The following is a 14,662-nucleotide window of genomic DNA, read 5'->3' on the forward strand; positions in this document are numbered from 1 at the left end:
TTATCATTTTTTTCTAACACTCAATGGTTTCAGACTAATCATATCCCTAATTTAGACTGGTATATTTGTAAATATCAATTGACATTTCTTTCATTCTTCATCACTTTTTAAATAGTTTTTGTATATAATTATTTTTTTTAACATTTTTATCAAACATTTGGGTAATTTGTTTCTCTCTGAGTACATGTAGTTATCGCATCTTTAAAACTCAGACTTTATACTTTGCTTTTGATTCAGGAATTTAACCAAAAAAAGAATTATTGCTGTGACATTTATAATCATATTAATGTTTCTTGTTGTCTTAGGGCCTCTAGTGTGGCTGTAATTTTTAGATTTTGTTTTTTACTTTCTTAGCAGTATTTTTTAATCTCACCTAAACCCATTTTTGCCTCATTATTCCTTTTTCATTCCAGCCTGTTCTTCCCATCTAATTAGTTATTGCTGTTTTATAGACATTATGTATTTTTATGTGATTATGACAACAAAAGTTTTCCTGAAATTCCTCCTAGGTCATTGAGTGTTTTTTGACACATATGTACTGGGCTCCTATTTTCCAAAAATGATTCTAGGTCTTGGGGACTGATCAACTAGCAAGGAAAACTTGAGTTCTTGCACTTGAGGAACTTGAATTCTGGCAGGGGCAAGGGAGGCAATCAATAAAATATTTGGAAAATAAAAGAATAAACATAGTAGATAAAAATTCATGTTATGAAAAAAATCTAACAGACCAAGAGTTTTCATAGTACATTGGGGCAGTTGATGTGGAGTGGTCAGGCGTGGCCTCTGTGAGGAATGAAATTGAAGGAGTAAGCCAGGCGATTATGTGGGGAAAGCCATTTCCAGACAAAGAAATATCCTGTGCAAAAGACTTAAGTCAGGTCTAGTACAAAATACATCTTCTCACCATTGGAAAAATATTACTTTCATGTACATTTGCATCTTTACACTGTCAAAGTATCATTATTTAGTTTAATACAGTCTTTGCTCCAATTATCACAAACAAATGTAGAAATGCATTATCTCTTCTTTGGATGAACTTAATCTGGATACTTTATCAGAATATTTTAAGGTATATCATGAGCTACAATTTGTTAATATAAAACTTAAAGAGCCAGTTAAAAAATATGAAGTTGATTTTTTTATCATTAATTTAGAACAATTTTACATGCTTCCAATTAATTTAGAGATTACCAAAAAAGGGGCATTTAAAAAGCATTTGATCTTCAGAAAACCTTTACTAAGTAATTATAAGCTCTTAAGATCACTTTCCTTTAGGGCTTCCCTGGTGGCACAGTGGTTGAGAGTCCGCCTGCCGATGCAGGGTACACGGGTTCGTGCCACGGTCCGGGAAGATCCCACATGCCACAGAGTGGCTAGGCCCGTGAGCCATGGCCGGTGAACCTGCGTGTCCAGAGCCTGTGCTCCACAACGGGAGAAGCTGCAACAGTGAGAGGCCTGCGTACTGCCAAAAAAAAAAAAATCAGTCTCCTTTGAAAAGGAAAGCATGTGTTCTTTTGTGTAATCCATCTTAAACTTTAAAGTTTTTCATTCTGGGCAAAAGAAGTTTGCTCAATATTTTCCAAAATAAATATTTCTAGACGCACAGTAAGTTAGCAAAAGACGAGAATTTGAGCTATGTAAATTTTGAAAATTTTAGTGGATTATGTTTGTCACTAATTTCTAGTACTGACTCCTCTCACTAGATCTTTTTAGAACTGTATTTAGTTTTTTGCTGTTGTTGTTTCTATTTTTTTTTTTTTCATATTGCCTTTATTTTGCAGAAAATGTTTTGCTCATTGTCTTTGGCTATTTTTTTCAGAAGAAAAATATTGCCATTGTATGTTTAACAATACAAGAGGCAATTACATGTGCTCAAAATAAACGCATTCTATTGGGCAGAACAGTGAAATTTCCATTTCAGTTAAAGTCTGTTGTCCTCAACTATGAATTTATTATTTTGTCCCTAACAGCTTAACTATAAGTATGATAGCTGTCACAAAAGAGACCTGAAAACTACTCTGAAGAAACAAGAAATGCAATTGAAAGTATGCTTTTTATTTCACTAAATAAGACGAGTTGAGTTTATTAATTCTAGTGTGTCAAATCTTCTATATTCTGTAAGAGACACAAACAAATAAGTTTCTGGATCTTAGCAAACAAAATTTTATTATGATCAAGTAATGGTGATTTAATAGTCCAACTGAGTTTTGTTTCCATACTTAAATTCATCTGTAGCATACAAACACAACATAGGACTACACTTGTGTTGCAGATGATGGGTGGGGTTATTTTTTTGATGAACAACAGAACATATATTGCTTTTCATATTTTAAAGTGAAGTTAATAAGATTTTTTTTTCTTTCTTGACCTATGAGACTGTCATTTTGTACCTAGATCAAATCCTGAGTAAAAGTGGTAGACATAAAAAAAAAATAGTGTATATTTTAAGGAAAGGCTTTGGTTTACATGGAAGGTGGTGACAGGGATATCCATGAGGTTATGAGGCCAAGGTGTGATATTGGCTGTCAGGAATATCTGTGGCCAGGACATGGTTCTTATAGAGTGAGAATCCTGAGGAGAAGGGACCTGAGATTATTTGGGTAAGATAGTGTTCACTGGGAAGGACTGGACTCCCAGCCCATTAGGTAGCTATGCTGTCTGAGACCCTGGTGTGAAGGTGCTCTGCTAGCTGACCACAGGTTGGGGTACTGATGCAGTCCTGTTGTGCTCAGGAGTAACATGATAGTATGTACACGCATGCTGAGGCTGGGCTAAGTTCATGGGATCAGATCATGGACAACTTGCAAATGAATTGTCAGAATAGGTTGGAGAATTTTTCCAATGAGTGTATGGGCTAAGTATGAGCTTGTCCAAGTGGGGAGGAGTCCTAGGCACAGCTTTGAGGACAGGGACAGGGATGTGTGAACTGTGGTTCCTCAGCATAGAGCATTTTTCACAGCCATGGGTGGAGAAAAGTGAGACAGGACCTCCAAACTGAGGATGGGGGTTGACAGCAGATAGGAGGAACTGAGTCCGGGGATAAGCTACTTCCATTAGTAATACCCAGGTTGCTGTTTGTCTCTGGGTTCTTCCATCTTATCTTTGTGATCCCTGCTTCTTTTTGCATCACAGCAAGCCCTTGCAAATGAGTTGTATTTAGTTTTAAGAGCTGTAATCTCTTTCTGGTAAGCCTTGACAGATATGCATTGAGTCTTGAGAATGCCGTGGCTGGTAGTCATCCCCTGTAGACCCTCAACTCATACTATATGAATTTAGAGCTTTTATTTATGTAAGAAGTTTCATATGCACATATGAATTGGACTGACCCCCCAGGCACCCACTCTCTGTTCACACACTTCCAGAAGTGGTTGCTCTCCATCACAAAATCCAAGATAAAACAACACATGGTGTTCGGGTCCAGGCCAGCCATACTCAATTTCAGCACTGGGAACATCCTCCTGCTGTTATTGGTGACCATCACCTGGTTGGTGAGCTCTCTGAAGTGCAGCCATATCTAACTTTTCTTGGTTGACACTGGGGTCACCCTTCTCCCTGCCAGCCTGTAGCTCTCACTTCAAGGAGCTCAGCTGGTGGTCCACTCTATTGCAGGCTATTCTACAAGTTCCGGACGCCAAGGGAGATTGTCCTCTTGCTGACCCTTCTTCATGGCCCTCCAACCCAGACTTACTTATCCAAGAGCCATATTTAACTCCTTTCAGCAGCCACTCTTCCAAGAAAAGGAGCAGCAAAAGTCCACAGTTCCCAGGCAGAGACCTGTGAGGAGAAGACTTGAAGGTAGGGGAGGGGCAGAGGGGTGAAGATAGAGGATATTCCCCTTGAACTCCTGCAAGTCATGACTAAAGTAGCTCTTTGTGGCATTGGATTTGCTTTAAACAATTAAAAATCAGACTATTGACTAGCACACAAATATTTATAAAATATACAAATAAAACTATTGATATCTTTGAAGCCCATTTTTAAACAAAAGGAACATTTTTAAATGTGCCAGGATATAAATTATGGGTACCTCAGGATTATTATAACTTTTCTATAACATTTTATTAGATCTTTATGGTGTTTTTAAAAATGTTGGCCACTGATATTTGAAATTTGATAGGTATTTATAAAGTTTCCTCAAAGGATTCTTATGACAGCTAAATTTTTTGACTATTTAGACAGACACTTTTGGCTGGCTACTCGGTAAAGTACCACGTGCTGTGATTATTACTTTTTGTGCTTTCCAAGTCAACACCCAGATGCCTGTGAACCTGACCTGCGCAGAGTAGTTATTTTGGTTCTTTAAACTGCCTGCCAGACGGTTGCAGTAGCTTTTTCATATGGGCAGATGGCCACTCCAGAACAAATCAAAATATAATATTTGGTCTCTGAACTTACTTCTGAATTCAAATCTTTGAATATGAATGCTAACTCAGATTGAATTTTGGGTTTGACTAATTGTTTTGATGTTCTTAGGCAGTTTTCATGAAACATATTTGATCAAATAACTTAATATGGACTTCACTTCTTATTAGTTGTATAATGTCCCTTCTGGTGTGTTAAATGCAATAAAAATTTGAGCATATATACTAATATGTAGCTCCTACCCAGCATATGATGAACAAAATATGTATTAACAAGAGACATCAATCCATTTCTGAGGTTATGCACGTAGTTTACTGTTGAAATGCGGTAAAACTTTAAAATTTGTAATTTCTGGTCAGAGTTTATGAGAAACATGAATATGAGCAAAATAGGTAAATTTAGTGTTTTTTTAACAAGGTAGGTATGGCACGGACTTCAAACTATAACACAGATTTCAAGCAAACAAGGGTAATTACATTGATTTAAGCAGTTCTTTCCCATTTATTCATATATTTTTTTGTCTTAATTCAGACCTAGCTTAATTCACCCCTCCCTCCCTCCCTCCCTCCCTCCTTTCCTCCCTCTCTCCCTTCCTTCCTTCCTTCCTTCCTTCCTTCCTTCCTTCCTTCCTTCCTTCCTTCCATCTTTCCTTCCCTTTCTTCTGTTCTGCCTTTCTTTCTCCTATCTCTTTAAACTGCAGTCCTGAGTAAAATGGATGGTTTCAGATTAACCTAATTAATTACAACTAAATAGCCACTTATGTCATTAACCCAGGATACTTCCCTGGGCTACTCAGATCGAAATGTAGGTTTCATATTTTCAATGGAACAATGTTTGTTAGAAAATATATTTCATATTATAATCTTTATAATGAGAAAAATGCTAATTAAAACCAAAACCATTAGTCACCTGTAAGATTTGAAATATATGAAAAGTTTGATAACACTCTGTTGGTGAGGCTAAGGAGGAAAAAGCAGTCTAATATTTTGTTTTTCAAAATGTAAAATGGGACAACATCCATGGAGAAGATTTTATCAATATCTAACAAAATCATAGCTGTATTTGGCCTTTGATCTATCAATCCCTCTTCCAGGAATCTGTTCCAAAGATCCAAAAGTACACTGACATTAGTTTGAAATGACATGTATCAAATGTTCTTCAATGTAACATTATTGGTACTAGTAACAAAATTGAAATCGCCCTCAAAATCCAAAATTCTAACACCAAAATCCAACAGTTATATAAACTGCAATATATCTACACAGTGGATTACTATGTACTTGCGCAAAGCAGTTGGGAAGATCTCTACAAAATGGATTAAATGGATTATATATTGTATATTTTGGAGTATAAATTGTTAAGTGATAAAAGGAAGTTGCAGAAAACTGTGTATAGTATGTCACCTTTTGTGTAAGATACCCTCCCTTCCTTCCTTCCTTCTTTCCATCCTTCCTTCCACCCCTTTCTCTCTCTTTCATCTCTGTTTCTTTTCTTTATTATTTCACAGTTTGTGCTTTTTTTTTATATTTGCAAAAATAAATAAGGAAAGGAGAGAAGAAAAACTCATAAAAATTGTTCCCTATAAGGTAACTGTCTCTCCATTCTTAAAAGTGAGACGTTGAAATCGTCTACTATTATTGCACTTCTGTCTATTTTTCTAGTCAATTCTGTCGGTGTTTGTTTTATATATTTAGGTGCTCTGATGTTGCATGAATATATATTTGTAATTGTTATATCTTCCTGGTGATTTGACCTTTTATCATTATATAATGTCCTACTTTGTTTTTGTGATAGTTTTTTGTTCAAATTGACAGTAAATTTTAAGCATAATTAACTGTCATTAGCACAAATTCATGAACTGTATCTTCGCTTTTCTCATTTTTTGAAACCTTATATTTATAATCATAGTTATTTATATTTGATAAATAAAATTATTTATAAAGAATTCAAGTTATAAGTAAATGGAAATGTATCATTCAATTTTTGTTTTCTTGCTAGTGGAGGACATTAAGCAAAACTAAGATTTTTAATTCATAAATATGGTAATAAAATTGAACATGTATTTAAAGTATTGAAATAGTATAACTGAAGAATAAAAGAAACATTATAATAAATGCTTTATCATTAATGTTAAATTCTTTTGATTACTGATTTTAATTGAAGATTTTAAAAATACACTATAAAAAATAAAAATACATTATAAATATATTTGCATTATAAATCTATATTTAAAACTTGTAAATGTTGATAGAACTAATTGTCCTGTTGAATAATGGAACAGAGTTCCTCATCTAATTATTTAATTTTTATGATCCTTGTGAAATAACAGTTAACTATTTGAAACGTGCTATTCATTTTTGTATGTGTTTTACAGAAAGAAATTGTATTCTGTCATAGCTTACATTTCTAAATTCAAAAAGGCAAATATTTCAAGACCTTTATTATCTTGATCATTTTGACACATTTAAAAATCATCCAATTTTAACAAAGATGTCCTTACCAGGAAATGGTAAGTTCTACTGACAAGTTAAAACAAATGATCAATTATTATTTTTAATTATATTTGTTGCTGGGAAAAAGAAATTGTAGAAAACTAGTCAGAGAAGAAGGATTATATCCTTTAATTTGTAATAAATTGATTTGTAAAGACGGGTGATGTGATGCCTAGCTGTGAAAATAAGTAACATGACAAGTAAATATTAAAGCCATGGAAGTGATCTAAAAATACCTGGATAATTATTGCAGATTATATAAATGTGGGTTTCTGGGGTAGGATTGGAGGTACCAGCCACTTTCCACTGGAAACAAAGCTTCAGTGACTTATATTCTATTGCCAGAAGAACTGGGGAATTTAAACATAGAAATAGAGTAATTGGATGATTTATTTCATAAGCATACATTTTTAAATGTTGCTGATGACTTTTCTTGAAAGTAAAGCCAGAAGGATTTTAAGATTCTTAACTGTAAATATTAGAAATGATTATTATAATACTTTCCATGATAAAATTATTTGAAACTTACTCTTGTATATTCCCAATGAAAGGTGATTCTTATTTTTTATTGTGGCTAATTTAATGAAATAATATTTTATACAAAACACAATTTTCCTAACTTGGAAATTATAATTAAGAACACATTTGAGTTTTGAGTGTTGTCATTTAGACTGTGGGCATTATCAGGGCACAATAATCCACTTGGTGAAAATTTAGTCTAGTTGAAGGCCAATTATTTTACTTCCTTGTAATTCACATGATATGTCCTTGCAAATAGAAGCAGCCGCTAGCCAAGTAACTAGGGAGAAACGAAGAGCCTTGGGTGGGTGATATTTCAAATTCAACAGTATAAAGCAAAGAAAAATAACACATTTTAACACATAAAAAATGCTAGAAAAAATGTTTACATGCATGATTCTAGTTTGGTAATTGCTTCTATTCTAAATTTTTTCATATCAATTCAACAATAAGCACCTTCGTATCATATAAATCACTATCACTTATAAGTAAGTAGGGTTGTAGTTTTAAAGTATTTGGTTTTATCAAGTAATATATGCTCATTAAAAAAATCACATGTTAAAGAATGTTTTATATTAAATATCAACAGAGTCAGATCACTTCTTCACTTCTAAGTCTACTCTCCAGACAAGTTCTTCACAATTGTTTATATTTTGGTTATTTCCCTTCTCAAACAATATATATTTTCTGAATTTATTAATATCAGATAACATTTATTATTCCCCCAATATCAAATATAAATATTTAACTCACTCAGGTCCTCTTCTCCAACTGTTTTAGTCAATTATGTTATTCTTTTGGTTTTTCTGTCAATTATCTTTAGTATAAACAATGTAATTAAACTCATTTTTCTATAGTCCTTTAATTCAGTTTTCATACTTTATATGACAATTTTAATGCCCTTGTTTCTCTACCCAATATTCTTCACAATCTGCTTTGTGTAAGTTACATTTTTATCATAGCTCTTGGATTTTCATTCCATCCTTAAACATAGCATCTTCTTTCCGTGGCCTGAAGATTGACTCAAAATTGAAAGTAAATAAACAATATTTTCATCATTATGGTTGCAAACATATTGAGCAATAAAATACCAATTATCTTCCCATCTTTAGGAGTTCAAATCCAAATGCCCTTTGGGGGAGAATGTTAGGCTGAAAGGATTTCCTCAGTTGGTAAAAAATCATTTAAAATTATATTTGGAAAATAATTTCCATCCTCAGTTTCTGTCATTTTTGGAGGTTATATTGGCCATTTAAAAATTGCATGTACTGCTTTTATTCTCAACATTTTTCAGTTCTAAATCATGCTTATCATTATGTTCTACTACCTTTATTTCTAAAAAGTACCTGTAATGATCTCCACTGGAATTTTATTACCTTCTCTGTTGGGTTTTCTCTTTGTTTTTCTTTTATTATAACTTTCTTTTGCTTAATTTACATATTAGTTTCTTTTCTTCCCTTAAGCTCATAATGAAAGATCTTCATAAACTCTGAAGTTAGCAAATAACATTCTGAGTCCTAAGCACTATAGTTTTGATTTTATAGCTTAGGAATTTCTTTAATCTCCTAAAAATGAAATATATACATATATATAGACAGTATGTGTTCCCCCAGCTGATTGGTAAATAGGACTCTCTTCTATTTAGGTCTGAACTCAAGTGGGGTATTATAGGATGAGAGGCTACACACAGTAATCTCTTTTTTTCACCTGATCATAGCAGTCTGCCTTGCTGTTGATAGCACAAGCACCAAACTGGCAAAGGCTTTACTATGAATCAATATTCAGACTATTGATCTTATTCAGGATTTATATGTTTTATTTAAATTTTTTAAAAAGTTTCATTTTGAAGTAATTGTAGGTTCATTAGCAGTAATAAGAAATAATGCAGAGGGGTCTCATGTACTCATTTCCCAGTTTCTTTCAATGGTGACATCTTAGATTATAGTACAATATCACAACCAGAATACTAATTTTTATGTAAGATGTGTGACAAGTCAAGGCCCAGTTTTTTTTAACCTATCAGATTACTCTAGTACCATTGGTTTAAAAGGCTATCTTTTCTCCATTGAATTGTTCCTTTCACTTTTGTCAAAACTCATTTGGGCATATTTGTGAGTTTATTTCTGGATTTTCTGTTCTCTTCTATTGGCCTATGTGTCTATTCCTCCACTCACACCACACAGTCTTGATTACTAAAGATAGTATAAGGATGAATTGGGAGATTGGGATTGACATATATACACTATTGATACTACGTATAAAATGGATAACTAATGAGAACCTACTGTATAGCACAGGGAACTCTACTCAGTGCTCTGTGGTGACCTAAATGGGAAGGAAATCCAAAAAAAGAGAGGATATATGTATACGTATAGCTGATTCACTTTGCTGTACAGTAGAAACTAACAAAATATTGTAAAGTGACTATACTCCAAAATAAATAAATAAAGCAGTAATAAAAAAAGATAAAGATAAAAAATAAGGCTTAAAATTGGGTAGACTGGCTTCTTCTACTATATTCTTCATTTTCCAAATTCTTTTTGTTCTTCTAGTTCCTTTGTTCTTTTCCATATATATTTTTAAATAATCTGGTCTATACAAAAATTCTTGCTGATGTTTTGATGAGAATAGTTTTAAAGTTATATATCAATTTTGGCATAATTGAAATCCTTACTGTTATGAGCTAAATTGACTCTCCCCAAAATTTATGTGTAGAAGTCTTAACCCCCCAGACTTAACAGTATGATAATGTGACTATATTTGGGATATGGTCTTTAAAGAGGTATTTAAATTAAAATGAGGTAATTAAGATGGGCTCTAATCCAACCTGATTTGCAATTAGGACAGACACACATAGAGGAAGACTCTGAAGGCACAGAGAAGAGATGGCCATTTAGGAGAAAAGAAGAGAAGCCTTAGGCAAAATAAAACCCTGCTGACATCTTGATCATGGACTTTAATAAGCCTCCAGGATTGTGAGAAAATATATTTATTTTATTTATGCTACCCAGCCTTTGATATTTTGTTATGATGGCCCTTGCAAAACTAACAGTTACCAAGCTGAAGCTTCCAATCTATAAACACTGAATGTCTTCCATTTATTTAGAACCTCTTTGATTTTTTTCATGAGCATTTTATAGTTTTTGATGACAAGTCTTGTAAATATTTGATTATTTGGATATATTTCTATATTTCATTTTTGAGTGATTATAAAAATCTCACTGCCCATAGTTGATTCCTAGCAAATAGGTTTACAATTAATATTTTATGTTTGTTCTATATCCTGTATCCTTGCTTAACTTATTAATTCTAAAAGGGTATTTTTTGAGTATATGTGTATTCCTAGACTTCAGTTTGTATATAATCATATCATCTGCGAATAGAGACAATTTTATTTCTTTCTTACCTACATATCTGTCTTTTAATTGTTTTTCTTGCCTTACTGAACTTGCTAGAACACCTCATACTATGTGAAATGAGTGCGGTGAGAGTGAATATCCTTGCCTTGTTCCTGATCTTGAGGAGGGAAATAATTCAGTCTTTCATCATTAAGTATAAGTTAACTTTGGGAATTTTGGTTTTGGTTTTCTTTTTGTTTTTGATTTCCATAGATGCTGTTTATCAAGTGGAAGAAGTTATTCTCTATTCCTATTTTTCTGAGAGCTTTTTGTTCGTTTGTTGTTTTTACAACATGAATGGTTGTGAAATTTGTCAAACCCTTTTTCTGCATTGAATTATATGACCATGCAATTTTTTTTTCTTTAGGATTGGGTAAATTACATTGATAATTCTTGAATATTGAACTGGCTTTACATGCTGAGAATGAATATCAATTGGTAATGGTGTATAATTATTTTTATATATTGCTAATTCTATTAATATTTTGCTAAGGATTTCTACATTTATTTTATGATGGAAATTGGTGTGTAGTTTTCTTTTTGTGTATTGTGTTTTTCTTGTTTTGGTATTACTATAATAATACCGTCATAGCAATAGAAATAAAAATCCAGTATTTTACTTCAAAAACTGTGATCCTCATGAAAAAGATCTGTGATTTCTGTCATTAAAGATGGGGGGATAGGGAACTAACGAGCCATTATTTTTAAGTTTAACACTTGTAATTTATTCTCTGGAATCATATGATCATTTATCATATGTGATTGCCAATAGGTGAATTTTACAACTACAGTAAGGGGTGGTGGGGAAGTACAAAGAGATTCTTCGAATACCAGACACAAAACTGAATTTCTGTGTAATTTAGAACAAATTGATTTAACCTAATGGAATTGAAATTTCTATGCTGTAAAATGGGAATTATGATGCCAACTATTAACAGTATTGGGGAAATCAAATGAAATAATATAAGTAACATCTTGTAAGAACATAGATTTTTTAATAAGCTCGGTGAGAAATTAACTGTATCTCTATTCTCTATCTATCATCTATAGAAATAGAAAAAAATAGAAAGATAGATGTGGGCTGGGGATAAACAGGATTTCCACTTCCAACATCCATCATGTCCTTAAAAGAGAATGTAGACTAGGCTTTGGTGGGTTTGACAGGAAAGTCAGAATCCAAGTTGCTCATAAATATTTCACAGGAAGGACATAGATGCTGCTTAAAGTTCTTTCTGAATGGTGTTAGGTGACTTGATTCTGAAAAAGCTTTGAGCTTAGAAAAAATGAGCTTTGCGTATTGACAAGAGTCCTCACATGAGAACAGAGTCAAAATTAACAGACTCTGCAACCCAAAGGAGGCTGGCTGAATATTCCCGCTACCTTTGCTCTGATCATGTGACCATCTCACGCTTCTGTCACTTTCATTAAATAAAAATTAATCTTAACGTATTTGGGCAGGAGTGGGGGTGGGTTGGCATGGGTGTCTACTCTGTCAATTTAAAAAATATCCTTTAGTTCTCATCACCTAATCAGTTGATTTCAGCTCCATTTTCTCCCTTTTCTTTCTTTATCACTGCCTAACCTTGTCCCCTAGGAGTTTCAGACCTTGTTATTCATAAATGGCATAACTTCGTGCACCCTTTTCCTTTTTACTCAAAAGTTTTCTTTAAAATCAAAGGATTACCTGGCTGATTATAAAATTCTTGCATCACATATTCTTCCTCTCAGTATATTTTAGATACTGATCAAACTGTCTCCTTGCATGAATATTACTGTGAAGATGTCGAATCCATCTTGATATCTCACACTAGTAGGGGGCATGATTTTTTCCCCTCCTACTCCTAGGATTCTTTCTTTGTACCTGAATTTTAACATCCTTACCAGAATATGCTTTGATTTGGAATGGTAGGTATGAATGTTAGGTTTCATTATTTCTTGGAAATCTATGAGCCCCTTCAGTCTACACATTCAACTTGTTTTTATTTCAGAAAAATGTTGAAAAAATTATACTTTAGACTCTTTATATATTTTCATTTGCTTAGTTCTTCTTAAAAATATCAATAATGCATGTTAGATATACCTTTTTAAAGTCTAACATTCCTTCTGTGATCATGTTTACATTCCCCTTTCTCTCTCCCTGCTCCACCTCCCTCCCTCCTTCTCTTTCTTTCTCTCTGAGTCACCCTCATAACTACTTACAAACATCTAACTTTTTCCACCTATAATGGGCATTATTCTCTACACTGGCTTTTCATTTTTTGTCATATTGTGACATTTTGCAACTCAATTCTATATTCTTTGGACATCCTATAAAGTCTCTTTGGAATACCTTTTTCTCATTGTTCAAATTTCACTTATTACTTATAAAGATGATATTATCTATAAATTCTGTGAGAATAATGAGAAGCATTTCTTTCATTCCTTTGTTTTACTGTAACCATCTTTTTATCAGAAATGACCGTTTACTGATTTAAAGAAAAATGTTTCGTGCATAGAGCACATATCATTTCCTTTCTAAGTATGATCCATCTTTGAATTATTTTTGCTGCTTGCCAGAGATGTTGACAACTATGGTAACTGGCACTATCTGGGGCGTGGATTCAGAGGTGTTGACTCCAAACTTTTCCTCAACAAATTGCTTGGGTGACAGAAAAATCTTCTTTGGTATTCAGCGTACATTTGGCAGATGTGAAAACCATTCAGTATTTAAGGATGGGGAAATTTATAGCTGATCACGGGTGACTAGAGTGATGGAATGGCTAAAGGCGTTAAGGGAAGAGGAGGGTTGTTCTTCATAGATCAAGAAACTGTCACTGCCTTAGGCTACAGCTCATGTGACCATTTTCGCCCCAGAGCTGCTGACAGTATGAGGGGTAAGCTCTCTGTGTCTGCTATGTTAGAAATGTATTTTGCTATTAAGCAAAAACCAGGAGCCCACTCTACCATTGCTGCTAAATTACTCTCAAAGTTGCTGACATTCACTGCTGCCTAAAATCACCTTTAAAAAAACGGCTTTATAAAATATAGGTTAAATATTATAAAATTCACCCATTTCGCGAGCATTTAATTCAATAAATTTTTGTATATTGTAGAGCTGGTCTGCCTTTCTTTGCCTCCACCCCTGCATGCTCTTCTCCTAGAATGGAGGTTCCATGCCAAGAAGACCATGAGCAAGATGCCTTCTTTTGTCGTTATGGTCCTGCTACTGTCACAGCCCCTAGGTGCTGAAAGAAACTGAAATAGCAAAGTAATATTCTGTTTCTTCTTTCTTCCTTCTAAATTCCATCTAGTGCCTCCAATTGGCAGAAACCAAGAGAAATTCAGAAAGCTAGGTTGTCTGAAATATGTGGCTTGCATGTTTATCCCTCAAAAGTACAGAAGAAAGTGCAGAAAGGAAAGTGTAATATTGAGAGCCCATCATATTGAAAGCTAGAGTATCCAGAGCACCCCTCAACTTATAAAATCATGGATTGCCTCCTCTATTCCTGTCTTAGCCCATTCAGGCTGCTATAACAAATTACCGTAGACTGGGTGACTTATAAACAACAGAAACTTATTTCTCACACTTCCGGTGGCTGGGAAATTCAAGATCAGGTGCCAGCAGGTTTGGTGTCATTCATTCATGAGGGATCTGCCCTTATGACATGATCACCAACCAAAGGCCCCACCTCCAAATGACATCCCACTGTAAATTAAGTTTTAACATATGAATGGGGGCACTAACATTTAGTCTATGGCAATGCTTTTCCTCCTCTCCTCTATTCAGCTCTCAGTGAAGTAACTTTCAGGCTAGGAAAGAAAGTGTACAGATGGTTTTATTTATTTTTATTATTTATTTGTTTTTTATTTGCCAGGTATCTGCTTTTCTGTCACAAATATCTGGGTCCCAAC

The 14,662-nt window shown here is 33.8% G+C and overlaps 1 pseudogene; it reads right to left on the bottom strand.

The window, feature by feature from the left end:
* Positions 1 to 1,998: 1,998 nt before the first annotated feature.
* Positions 1,999 to 3,851, bottom strand: LOC149743940 (T-box transcription factor T pseudogene; annotated as a pseudogene).
* Positions 3,852 to 14,662: the final 10,811 nt, after the last annotated feature.

Source organism: Delphinapterus leucas, unplaced genomic scaffold, assembly GCF_059928025.1.
Source record: "Delphinapterus leucas isolate spDelLeu-1000000601 "Yukka" unplaced genomic scaffold, BTC_Dleu_Yukka2 spDelLeu_asBTCV2_sq49, whole genome shotgun sequence".
In the NCBI taxonomy this organism is placed as follows: domain Eukaryota; kingdom Metazoa; phylum Chordata; class Mammalia; order Artiodactyla; family Monodontidae; genus Delphinapterus; species Delphinapterus leucas.